The sequence below is a fragment of the Pristiophorus japonicus genome, unplaced genomic scaffold, assembly GCF_044704955.1.
Source record: "Pristiophorus japonicus isolate sPriJap1 unplaced genomic scaffold, sPriJap1.hap1 HAP1_SCAFFOLD_370, whole genome shotgun sequence".
Lineage (NCBI taxonomy): Eukaryota > Metazoa > Chordata > Chondrichthyes > Pristiophoridae > Pristiophorus > Pristiophorus japonicus.
This window is the reverse complement of record NW_027253544.1, coordinates 527,117-540,259: the sequence shown is the minus strand read 5'-3', so window position 1 is coordinate 540,259 and position 13,143 is coordinate 527,117. Positions and strand designations below refer to the sequence as shown.

The window sequence follows — 13,143 nt, the reverse complement described above, 5'->3', positions numbered from 1 at the left end:
TCACGCTATAGACTGTCGGAGACTGAACCAGTACTGGTTCCGCCACTGCACCTGGGAATGTGATTGGTAAGTAAATAAATATAACTTAACGTAAGAATGACTTGCATTTCTATAGTGCCTTTCACAACCTCAGGACGTCCCAAAACGCTTTACAGCCTGGTGTGTAGTCACTGTTGTAATGTAGGAAAGGCGGCAGCCAATTGCAAGCTCCCACAAACAGCTATGTGATAAAGACCAGATAGTCTGTTTTACAACAACAACTTGTATCTATATAGCGCCTTTAATGTAGTAAAATGTCCCAAGGCACTTCACAGGAGTGTTATAAGACAAAAATGTGACACCGAGCCACGTAAGATGGGGCAGATGACCAAAAACTTGGCCAAAGAGGTAGGTTTTAAGGAGCATCTCAAAGGAGGAAAGAGAAGCAGAGAGGTTTAGGGAGAAATTCCAGAGCTTAGGGCCGAGGCAGCTGAAGGCACGGCCACTGATGGTTGAACGATTATAATCAGGGATGCTCAAGAGGGCAGAATATGAGGAGCACAGACATTCTCGAGGGGGGGGGTTGTGGCATTGGAGGAGATTACAGAGATAGGGAGAGGCGAGGCTATGGAGGAATTTGTAAACAAGGATGAGAATTTTGAAATTGAGGCAAATGTTGATTGAGGAATAAATATCGGCCCAGGACACGGGCGATAACCCTTCTTCTTCGAACTCTTCTACGAAATAGTGCCAAGGGATCTTTTACATCCATCTGCGAGAGCAGACGGGACCTCGGATTAATGTCTCCCCCGAAAGACGGCACTTCCGACACTGCAGCACTCCCTCAGCACTGCAGTGGATTTATGAGCTCAAGTCTCTGGAGTGGGACTTGAACCCACAACCCAACAGTGCAATATATCCCAACAGTGGATAGTCAAGGGGCTATAATGGAGGAGGAACACAATCACAATCACTAATGAGGTGGTACTCATTAAATAATGGGACTAAAGGTGTAGAAATCCCCTGGACCTGATGGCTTGCATCCTAGGGTCTGATTAGTGGATTAGTGGATGCATTGGTTGTAATTTACCAAAATTCCTTGGATTCTAGGGAGGTCCCAGCAGATTGAAAAACTGCAATTGTAACACCCCTATTTAAAAAAGGAGGCAGAAAAAAAGCAGGAAACTATAGACTAGTTAGCCTGACATCTGTGGTTGGGAAAATGTTGGATTCCATTATTAAAGAAGCAGTAGAAGAACATTTAAAAAAGCAGAATTCAGTCAGGCAGAGTCAGCATGGATTTATGAAAGGAAAGTTGTTATATATGTGGACTTGTATTTACTCTGTACAGCCACCAGAGGGCTCATCCCCGGGAGTCCCAAGGGATTGCATAATCCCTTGGGAGGACAGGTATTTAAGGAGGTTTCACAGGTTGGAGAGGCACTCTGGAGACCTGCAATAAAAGACTAAGGTTACACTTTACTTTGAGCTCACAGTGTTCAGTCTGACTCTTTCTCCATACACAATAACTGGCAACGAGATACAGATAACAAATCCAAAGATGCAGAGAACAGTGGGCATCCTGAAGAAATTTTCGGAGGGAGATGATTGGGAAACTTTTGTGGAGCGACTCGACCAATACTTCGTGGCTAACGAGCTGGATGGGAAAGAGAGCACTGCCAAATGAAGGGCAATCCTCCTCACCGTCTGTGGGGCACCAACGTATAGCCTCATGAAGAATCTGCTCACTCCAGCGAAACCCACGGAGAAATTGTACGACGATTTGTGCACACTGATCCGAGAGCATTTTAACCTGATGGAAGGCGTTCTGATGGCGAGGTACCGGTTCTACACCTACAAAAGGTCTGAAGGCCAGGAAATGGCAAGTTATGTCGCCGAGCTAAGTGCATTGCAAATTTGAAGGACATTTGGAGCACATACTCCGAGACTTTTTCGTACTTGGCATTGTCCACAAAACCATACTTCTCAAATTTTTGACTGTAGAGACACCAACCTTGACCAAGGCCATAGCGATAACCCAGGCATTCATTGCCACAAGTGACAATACGATGCAAATCTCTCAGCACACAAGTGCTGCTACAATTACTGTGAACAAAGTGATTGGCTAACTAACAGAGAACACAGAGTCGGGATAAATGGTTCATTCTCGAGTTGGCAATCAATAACTAGTGGGGTGCTGTGGGGATTAGTGCTGGAACCTAACTATTTACAATCTACATTAACGACTTGGATGAAGGGACCGAGTGTAACGTAGCCAAGTTTGCTGATGATACAAAGATGGGAGGAAAAGCAACGTGTGAGGAGGGACAAAAAACTTGCAAAAGGACATAGACAGGCTAAGTGAGTGGGCAAAGATTTGGCAGATGGAGTATAAAGTGTAAGGTTATGCACGTTGGCAGAAAAAATCGAAGAGCAAGTTATTATTTAAATGGAGAAAAATTACAAAGTGCTGCAGTACAGCGAGACCTGGGGGTCTTGGTGCATGAAACACAAAAGGTTAGTATGCAGATACAGCAAGTGATCAGGAAGGCCAATGGAATTTTAGCCTTTATTGCAAAGGGGATGGAGTATAAAAGCAGGGAAGTCTTGCTACAGTTATGCAGGGTATTGGTGAGGCCACATCTAGAATATTGCGTAAAATTTTGGTTTCCATATTTAAGAAAGGATATACTTGCTTTGGAGGTAGTTCAGAGAAGGTTCACTAGGTTGATTCCAGAGATGAGGGAGTTAACTTATGACGAAAGGTTGGGTAGTTTGGGTCTCTACTCATTGGAATTCAGAAGAATGAGAGGTGATCTTATCGAAACGTATAAGATTATGAGGGGGCTTGACAATGTGGATACAGAGAGGATGTTTCCACTAATAGGTGAGACTAGAACTAGGGGGCATAATCTTAGAATAAGGGGCCGTCAATTTAAAACTGAGATGAGGAGGAATTTCTTTTCTCAGAGGGTTGTAAATTTGTGGAAATCGCTGCCTCAGAGAGCTGTGGAAGCTGGGACATTGAATAAATTTAAAACAGAGACAGTTTCTCAACCGATAAGGGAATAAAGGGTTATGGAGAGCGGGCAGGTAAGTGGACCTGAGTCCATGATTGGATCAGCCATGATCATATTAAATGGCGGAGCAGGCTCGAGGGGCCGTATGGCATGCTCCTGCTCCTATTTCTTGTTATGTTCTAGCCTTCCGACTCAGATGGGAGTGCTGCCCACTTCTCCGAGAGAACTCACTCTTGCTGAACTTACAACCAGGGTCCTGAACTTAAGGAAAGGTAACTTCGATGGTTTGAAGCATGAATTGGCTAGAGTAGACTTGCAAATGATATTTAAAGGGTTGACAGTGGATATGCAATGGCAAACATTTAAAGATCACATGGATGAACTTCAGCAATTGTACATCCCTGTCTGGAGTAAGAATAAAATGGGGAAGGTGGCTCAACCCTGGCTAACAAGGGAAATTAAGGATAGTGTTAAATCCAAGGAAGAGGCATATAAATTGGCCAGAAAAAGCAGCAAACCTGAGGACTGGGAGAAATTTAGAATTTAGCAGAGGAGGACAAAGGGTTTAATTAAGAGGGAGAAAATAGAGTATGAGAAGAAGCTTGCCGGGAACATAAAAACTGACTGCAAAAGCTTCTATAAATATGTGAAGTGAAAAAGATTAGTGAAGACAAACGTAGCTCCCTTGCAGTCGGATTCAGGTGAATTTATAATGGGGAACAAACAAATGGCAGACCAATTGAACAAATACTTTGGTTCAGTCTTCACGAAGGAAGATACAAATAACCTTCCAAAAGTACTAGGGGACCGAGGGTCAAGTGAGAGGAGGAACTGAAGGATATCCTTATTAGGTGGGAAATTGTGTTAGGGAAATTGATGGGATTGAAGGCCGATAAATCCCCGGGGCCAGATAGTCTGCATCCCAGAGTACTTAAGGAAGTGGCCCTAGAAATAGTGGATGCATTGGTAATCATTTTCCAACAGTCTATCAACTCTGGATAAGTTCCTGTGGACTGGAGGGTAGCTAATGTAACACCACTTTTTAAAAATGGAGGGCGAGAGAAAATGGGTAATTATAGACCGGTTAGCCTGACATCAGTCGTGGGGAAAATGTTGGAATCAATTATTAAGGATGAAATAGCAGCACATTTGGAAAGCAGTGACAGGATCGGTCCAAGTCAGCTTGGATTTATGAAGGGGAAATCATGCTTGACAAATCTTCTGGAATTTTTTGAGGATGTAGTTAGTAGAGTGGACAAGGGAGAATCAGTGGATGTGGTGTATTTGGATTTTCAAAAGGCTTTTGACAAGGTCCCACACAAGAGATTGGTATGTAAAATCAAAGCACATGGTATTGGGGGTAATATACTGATGTGGATCGAGAACTGGTTGGCAGACAGGAAGCAGAGAGTTGGGATAAATGGGTCCTTTTCAGAATGGCAGGCAGTGACTCGTGGAGTGCCGCAGGGCTCAGTGCTGGGACCCCAGCTCGTTACAATATACAACAATGATTTGGATGAAGGAATTGAGTGTAATATCTCCAAATTTGCAGATGACACTAAACTGGGTGGCGGTGTGAGCTGTGAGGGGGACGCTAAGAGGCTGCAGGGTGACTTGGACAGGTTAGGTGAGTGAGCAAATGCATGGCAGATGCAGTATAATGTGGATAACTGTGAGGTTATCCACTTTGGGGGCAAAAACGCAAAGACAGAATATTATCTGAATGGTGGCAGATTAGGAAAAGAGGAGGTGCAATGAGACCTGGGTGTCATGGTTCATCAGTCATTGAAAGCTGGCCAGATGCAGCAGGCGGTAAAGAAGGCAAATGGTATGTTGGCCTTCATAGCAATGGAATTTGAGTATAGGAACAGGGAGGTCTTACTGCAGTTGTACAGCGCCTTGGTGAGGCCTTACTTGGAATATTGTGTTCAATTCTGGTCTCTTAATCTGAGGAAGGACGTTCTTGCTATTGAGGAAGTGCAGCAAAGGTTCACCAGACTGATTCCCGGGATGGTCGGACTGACATATGAGGAGAGACTGGATCAGCTGGGCCTTTATACATTGGAGTTTAGAAGGATGAGAGGGGATCTCATAGAAACATACAAAATTCTGACGGGACGGGACAGGTTAGATGCGGGTAGATTGTTCCCAATATTGGGGAAGTCCAGAACCAGGGAACACAGTCTTAGGATAAGGGGTAGGCCTATTAGGACTGAGATGAGGACAAACTTCTTCACTCAGAGTTGTTAACCTGTGGAATTCCCTGCCGCAGAGAGTTGTTGTTGCCAGTTCATTGGATATATTCAAGAGGGAGTTAGATATGGCCTTTACGGCTAAAGGGATTAAGGGGTATGGAGAGAAAGCAGGAAAGGGGTACTGAGGGAATGATCAGCCATGACCTTATTGAATGGTGGTGCAGGCTCGAAGGGCCGAATGGCCTACTCCTGCACCTATTTTCTATGTTTCTGTGTCTCTACTGCCTGATGTGAATTACTGACCAGCTTGCTTTTTGCCCACCAGATGCCAGGTTGCTCTGTATTTAATGACGTACACTAACAGTGTTGAACAGGAAGGGAGGAATTGTATGTGGGAGTGTTATAGCTAGAATATTCTGGCCGGTGATCTTGTACATTATTGCACGCTGCACATGCTGAGAATGCCATTGCCAGAATGTGGTTTGAAACTGTAGACCTGTTGGAGAGAAGCCCCAACTCTTGAGACAAGGCGAGGCTTTCAAGTATAGGCTTTAGGGAAGACAGTAAAAGACAATTCAATAGATACATTTAATCATGTTATTGTGAGAGGGTCTTCATATTTAGAATTTTATATTATGTTTAAACTTTATTTCTGACATTAGAAAATTAATTTATGGCGAATAAATTGCAATTATTATTGGTCAGTCAGTGGTCAGCGGAAAATGAACGGCGCTCACCGTTCATTACACTTAAGGTTAAACATTTGTTTGCTTAGCACCACCCGTTAGTGCCCAAGAGGCGGGGGGTGGGGGGGCACTAGAACATAAGAATATAGAAATAGAAGCAGGAGTCGGCCATTTGTCCCCGCAAGCCTGCTCCGCCATTTAATCAGATCATGGCTGATTTGATCTTGGGCTCAGCTACACTTCTCCGTCCACTCCCCATAATCCTTATCATTGAAACATATACTTGCATTGGAGGTAGTTCAGAGAAGATTCACTCATTTGATTCCTGAGGTGAAGGGATTGACTTATGAAGAAAGGTTGAGCAGGTTGGGCCTATACACGTTGAAGTTCAGAAGAATGAGAGATGATCTTATTAAGACATATAAAATAATGAGGGGGCTGGACAAAGTAAATGCAGAGAGGATGTTTCCACTCATGGAGTTATCTAGAACTAGGGTGCATAGTTTTCGAATAAGGGGTCGCCCATTTAAAACTGAGATGAGGAGGAATTTCTTCTCTCGGTTGTACATTCTCTGTGCCAGAGAGCTAAGGAGGCTGGGTCATTGAATATATTTAAAGCGGAGATAGCAGAATTTTGAGCGATAAGGGAGTAAATGCATATGGGGAGCGGGCTGGAAAGTTGAGCTGAGCCAATAATCAGATCAGCCATGATCTTATTGAATGGCGGACCAGGTTCGAGAGGCCCTTTGGCCTACTCCTGTTCCTATTTCCTATGTCTCTTATATTTACACAGTACCAGATCTAAGATACCCTGCTCCCTGGTTGTTTCCACAATGTACTGTCCAAGGAAACCATCCCAGATACACTCTATGAATTCTTCCTCAAGGCTATCGTGCCCAATTTGATTTGTCCAATCAATATATAGAGTAAAATCACCCATGATTATTGCCGGAACTTTCTTACAAGATTCCAATACTGCTTTATTTATGCTCTGCCCAACAGTGTAGTTTCTGTTAGGGGGCCTATAGACTATGCCCACCAATAACTTCTTCCCCTTATTGTTTCTTATCTCCACCCAAATTGATTCTACATCTTGATCTTCTGAGCCAATATCATTTCTCATTACTGCACTGATCTCATCCTTTATTAACAGAGCTACCCCACCTCCTTTTCCATTTTGTCCATCCTTCCGAATTGTCAAAAATCCCTGAATTTTCAGTTCCCAGCCTTGGTCACCTTGCAACCATGGCTCTGTAATGGTTATCAGATCGTACCCATTTATATCTATTTGTGCCGTCAATTCATCTGTCTTGTTACAAATGCTGCGTGCATTCATATAAAGTGCTTTTGATTTTGTCTTTTACTATTTTCCCTGCTTTGACCTCACTTTCTGATACACTTATGTTTATAAATTCTGTCCCTTCCTGTCACACTCTGGTTATCATTTCCCCCATCGCTCCCCTGCTCTACTGCCTTCTAGCCGCTAAGCACTTGCTGCCCGAGTGCCGCACTGTCGGTGCCTGCCGTGAACCTCAGTGGTGGTTTAGCAGCGGCGCTATCAGTTAACGCCGTGCACTCTAGCACCACCCACTTGGTGACGTCATGGGTGTACAACGCCACGTTAGTGCCGCGATCCTGAACTTCACTCCTTTCGCCTGCCGTAGCGCCTGGCACTGTCACCGACAGGGAGAGCGGGTGTTCCATGGAAGCTCCTGGGGCGATGTTATAGAGCAGGAGCCTGTGGCTGGTCAGTTGTAAAATCTTTTAACATTGCCGTGATTCTGTGAGGTCGCACATACTGCTGCCGGTGTTTCCAACGCTCCCTTCACCTTTCTGTCATTTTTCAGGTTTCCGAGCACCAGACCTTCATTATCCATGCAGTGCTACCACCCCTAGAGCCCTCAAAGTAGCGTAGAACGCTTCCCTAAGTGCTCCACTCCCCTCTTGGGGCGCTACTAGTGAATATCCCGTTTGGACACGGTAAACATCGCCCGGCGCTAATATTAGAACAGATTTTTAGGCCTAAGACTCTCTGTGGGCTTTTGCACTGTAACTTGCGATAATCAGAGAGTAAAAACAGCGCGGTGCCCTCGACAGGGGATCTAGGACCTGTTTGAACACACCGTGATTCCTCCCGCAAAATCTGCACCATTGTAAAAAAAAAAAGTATTATGAGTAATTGGATTGGTTAACAAATCATGACAGTGAAATGTTGGGTTTTTTCGACATAAAATGTTGACATGGGCCTTGAATTTTCTCGCAATCCTCAGCACTTGCACCATTATTGTGCTAAAAAAGAGCGAGGAAATTGGTTTTTTGACACATTTATGTACTGTGGGAAAACTCTCCATCCTCTCCAGAGGTTTTCGGGCCCGAGGACCATGGGAAGTGGATGGTGCCAATAAGTGTTCACCCATGTCCCTGATTACAGAAACAGGAAAGGGTTTATTTAAACTCAATATTGCAGATTTGTGACCAGTCTTGAGTTTCATCGAACAATAAAAGTGTGCCGGAGCTGAGCTACCTTCGGTGGACTGGATTGAATCGGTTTGGAGAATATAAAGGAGCAAAGCAAGTGCTGGTCATCCTGAGACAAGGGGCACTCCATCACACATGGTGCAGTGAGAGTTTCAGCCCCTATCGGCCACTGGAGAACCAGTTAAAATGGAAGAATAAAATGTTGTCCTGAAGTGGTGAACTGGCTGTCAGAGTTACAGCAGCAGCAGTTATTTCTCCAGATGTTTGAACACTCAAAGGACTGACACCATCGACCACAACAGACCCAGAAGGTTTGGCAGGCTGCTCTAACACTATCCAGCAAGATGCCCATTGAACACCACCTTCCTACAGTGCCTATACTTTATAAGCCGATTATAAAGTCCAGTCGTAGCCCGAGAATCACCTGCAACTGCTTCTCTTCCCTAACCACCGACTCCATCCCTCTCCTGGCAACTGTCTGAGGCTGGACCAGACCGCTCGCAACCTTGGTGTCGCACTTGACCCCGAGATGAGCTTCTGACCACATATCCGCACCATCACCAAGATCGTCAACTTCAACCTCTGTAACATCGTCAGACTCTGCCCCTGCCTCAGCTTATCTGTTGTTGAAACCTCCCATCCATGCCTTTGTTACCTCTAGACTTTACCCTTGTGCTCGTGACCTAAATTGGCTCCTGGTCTGTTAATGCCTCAAAAATTCTCATCCTTGTTTTCAAATCCCTCATCCCTCCCTGAATTCCACCAGCCCTACAACCCTCCGAGATCTCAGCGCTCCTCCAATTCTGGCCTCTTGTGCAACCTCGATTTCAATCGCTCCAACATTGGCGGCCATGCCTTCAGCTGCCTCGGCCCTAAGCACTAGAATTCCCTCCCTAAACCTCTCCGCCGCTCGACCTCTCTCTCCTCATTAAAACCTACTACTTTGACCAAGCGCAGTATCACATTTTGTTTGATAATGCTCCTGTGAAGTGTCTTGGGATGTTTTACTATGTTACAGGTGCAAGTTGTTGTTATGCATGTGAATCCTCTGAGGGCTACTGCCAGGAATAAAATCAGAAAATGCTGGAAACATTCAGCAGTTCAGAGCATCTACGGAGAGAGAAACAGAGTTAACGTTTCAGGTTGATGGTCCTTCGTCAGTTCTGACCTGCTGAGTATTTCCAGCATTTTCTGTTTTGATTTCCGATTTCCAGCATCCGCAGTGTTGTGCTTTTGAGTCGCTGACAGGGTTTTCTGTACATGTTGAACCTCCCTTATCTAGAACCCTGGAAACCTGGCCTGTTCTGCATAAGGGATTTTTCCGGATGAGGGGTGGTCATGTTAAATTGGATGGTACAGGTACTGAGCAAGGGGATATCAGGGCTGGCTGGCTTGGGGCTGGGAGTGCGGCAGAGAGATCATGGGGCGGGGGTTGGATCGCGGGGTCAGGCCAACGATTGCTGGAGTCGGCAGCGAGGAAGGACTTCAATTTGTTCATGTAGGACTTCTGAGCATGTGCCACCGGTGGCCGGGAATGGTTCTGGACGAGGGGTGGCTCTGGATACGGGAGTTCTGGATAAGAACATAATAACATCATAAATAGGAGCAGGAGTAGGCCATACGGCACCTCAAGCCTGCTCTGCCATTTAATACGATCTTGGCTGATCCGATCATGGTCTCAGATCCACTTCCCTGCCCGTTCCCCATAACCCCTTATTCCCTTATCGGTTCACAAACTGTCTATCTCTATCGTAAATTTATTCAGTGTCCCAGCTTCAATAGCTCTCTGAGGCAGTGAATTCCACAGTTTTACAACCCTCTGAGGAAATAAATTTTTCCTCATCTCAGTTTTAAAACGGCCCCTTATTCTAAGATTATGCCCCCTAGTTCTAGTCTCCCCTATCAGTGGAAACATTCTCTCTGTATCCACCTTGTCAAGCCCCCTCATCATCTTATACATTTCGATAAGATCACCTCTCAATTCCAATGATTAGAGACCCAACCTACTCAACCTTTCCACATAGGTTAACCCCCTCATCTCCGGAATCAACCTTGTGAACCTTCTCTGAACTGCCGCCAAAGCAAGTATATCCTTTCATAAATATTCGAGGTGTGGCCTCACCAATATCCTGTATAACTGTAGCAAGACTTCCCTACTTTTATACTCCATCCCCTTTGCAATAAAAAACAAGATTACATTGGCCTTCCTGATCACTTGCTGTACTGTAGCACTTTGCAATCTTTCTCCATTTAAATAATAACTTGCTCTTTGAATTTTTCTGCCAAAGTACGTGACCTCACACTTTCCAACATTATACTCCATCTGCCAAATTTTTACCCACTCACTTAGCCTGTCTACGTTCTTTTGCAGATTTTTTGTGTCCTCCTCACCCATTGCTTTTCCTCCCATCTTTGTATCGTCAGCAAACTTGGCAACGTGACACTCAGTCCCTTCTTCCAAGTCGTTAATATAGATTGTAAATAGTTGTGGTCCCGGCACTGATCCCTGTGGCACCCCACTAGTTACTGATTGTCAACCCGAGAATGAACCATTTATCCTGACTCTCTGTTTTCTGTTCGTTAGCCAATCCTCTATCCATGCTAATATATTACCCCCAACCCCGTGAACTTTTATCTTGTGCAGTAACCTTTTATGTGGCACCTTGCCTTCTGGAAGTCCAAATACACCACATCCACTGGTTCCCCTTTATCCATCCTGTTCGTTGCATCCTCAAAGAATTCCAGCAAATTTGTCAAACATGACTTCCCCTTCATAAATCCATGCTGACTCTGCCTGACCGAATTATGCTTTTCCAAATGTCCGACTACTACTTCTTTAATAATGGACTCCAACATTTTCCCAACCACAGATGTTAGGCTAACTGGTCTCTCGTTTCCCGCTTTTTGTCTGCCTTTTTTTTTTAAAAATAGGGTCGTTACATTTGCAGTTTTCCAATCTGCTGGGACTTCCCCAGAATCCAGGGAATGTTGGTATATTACAACCAGTGCATCTACTATCCCTGCCGCTACTTCTCTTAAGAGCTTAGGATGCAAGCCATCATGTCATGGGGATTTATCTGCCTTTAGACCCATTATCTTACTGAGTACCACCTCCATTGTGATTGTGTTAAGTTCTTCGCCCCCTCCCCCCCTCCATTGCCCCTTGACTATCCACTGTTGGGATATTGTTAGTGTCCTCTACTGTAAAGACTGATACAAAATATTTGTTCAGAGTTTCTGCCATCTCCATGTTCCCCATTACTAATTCCCCGGTCGCGTCCTCTAAGGGACCAACATTTACTTTAGCCACTCTTCCTGTTTATATACCTATAGAAACTCTTGCTATCTGTTTTTAAGGGAGGTTCAACCTGTACTTGAAATGAAGGCACAGGTTTCACCCACTCAGTGTTGAAGGGGAGAATGTGGGGCAGTAATAATGTCCAATGAAGCCTTTTTTCCACAGCCTCAGAGATGTGATCACACAGTCACATCAATGTTTGCACCGCAAGTTTAACGTTGGTGCATAGCTAAAGTTCCATTGCAAATCCAGTGTCAGGATTTAACTCCACTCTGGAGTGAGGTGCAGTGAGAGTCAAAGTCCGACATTAATCCAGAGCGCCATTTGGATATCCTGTTAAAGGTGCTATATAAATGCAAGTTATTTTTATGCAGACAGATACAGTGATCTTTCCTAAACAGGCAGCCAGGAGCCAAGTCATACTTAAAGCCAAACTCCAGCTCCCGTCTCACACCAGAAGTTGGTGTAAATGCACGCTGAATGGAATCTGCCAATATAATAATGCTGCTTCCTCTTCTGAGGCACACATGTTGAAATTGGATATTAATAAATTCAGCACATTGCTAGATCACTGCAGAATATGTATGTCTAACAGGACACGGTTTCGCAATCAGTAACAGAACCCATCAAAAGTCGAACATACTGAACCAAACATTCACTACTTCCAAACCAAACTGGAACAAGTACCTACCCACAGAAGAGCAGAGGGTCAGAGTGAAAACCAGGAATATTTTACAGATCATTCCAACTGGAAAGCGTGCCCCTACAGCCACTAATCTATCAGACACTATAATCTATCAGATAAGCAGATGTTACTTGGTGACACCAGTTACTTGTGACAAATCATCAGGTGGTACGTAGAGGGAGGAGGGACAGATATCAAAGCAAACAGGCTGACAAGACTTCAGTGATACTAAATGAAAAGGATAATACAATAATTGGGTTGTGCGTAAGGCAGCTTGGAAGCAAATTCCGAATTCTGGTCTAACTCCTTAACTGCAGTTATTTTCCCAGCTCCTGCTCCCACCAGAGGAACTGAGTGTTTCTACCCATTGTCAACAGTACCTTTTACATCTTCCAATCTTCAAAATGTGGTTCCAGGGAAGCCAAGCTGATGAAAGAAAGTGATGCAAGGTTTACGAACCAATATAATGAATACAGGACAGCTACAAAAGGATAAATAAGAGAGTAACAGAGTTAACTAGCAATAAAAACATAAAGGAAATAAAAAGGCTTCAACAAGCATATTGGGTAGTGAGCAGGTAGTCAGGGCTACTGAGAGATGGGGGAGGCAAAGGTCGTCGTGGGAGGGTGGGAATGAAAGCGATATGACATAAGGCCTTTGTCTCAGCTTTCATAGAGGAGGTGGTTATTGAGATGTAGAACCAGCAGAGGTGGGGGTTATTATTCACACACAGATTGGACACAACACACAACTTAAACTTAAGGTAGGTGGATGGTTTCCATCTCAGGATCTTGAGGGAAAT

General features: G+C 44.5%; 2 protein-coding genes across 4 annotated transcripts in view; both read right to left on the bottom strand.

Annotated features, from left to right (window-relative positions):
- The window catches only part of LOC139250425 (immunoglobulin alpha-2 heavy chain-like), a gene marked incomplete at its 3' end in the record, with an annotated part of 222,120 nt that overhangs the window by 135,685 nt on the left and 73,292 nt on the right, over positions 1-13,143 (bottom strand). The window lies entirely within an intron of this gene.
- LOC139250428 (uncharacterized) overlaps positions 1-13,143 on the bottom strand; it is a 68,070-nt gene that overhangs the window by 13,414 nt on the left and 41,513 nt on the right. The window contains exon 2 of one of the 3 annotated variants that reach the window (XR_011591295.1): positions 12,722-12,767. The exons of the other annotated variants lie outside the window; for them this stretch is intronic. The gene's annotated coding sequence lies outside the window, so the exon portion shown is untranslated. The remainder of the gene's footprint in view (positions 1-12,721; positions 12,768-13,143) is intronic. 3 annotated transcript variants of the gene reach the window in all.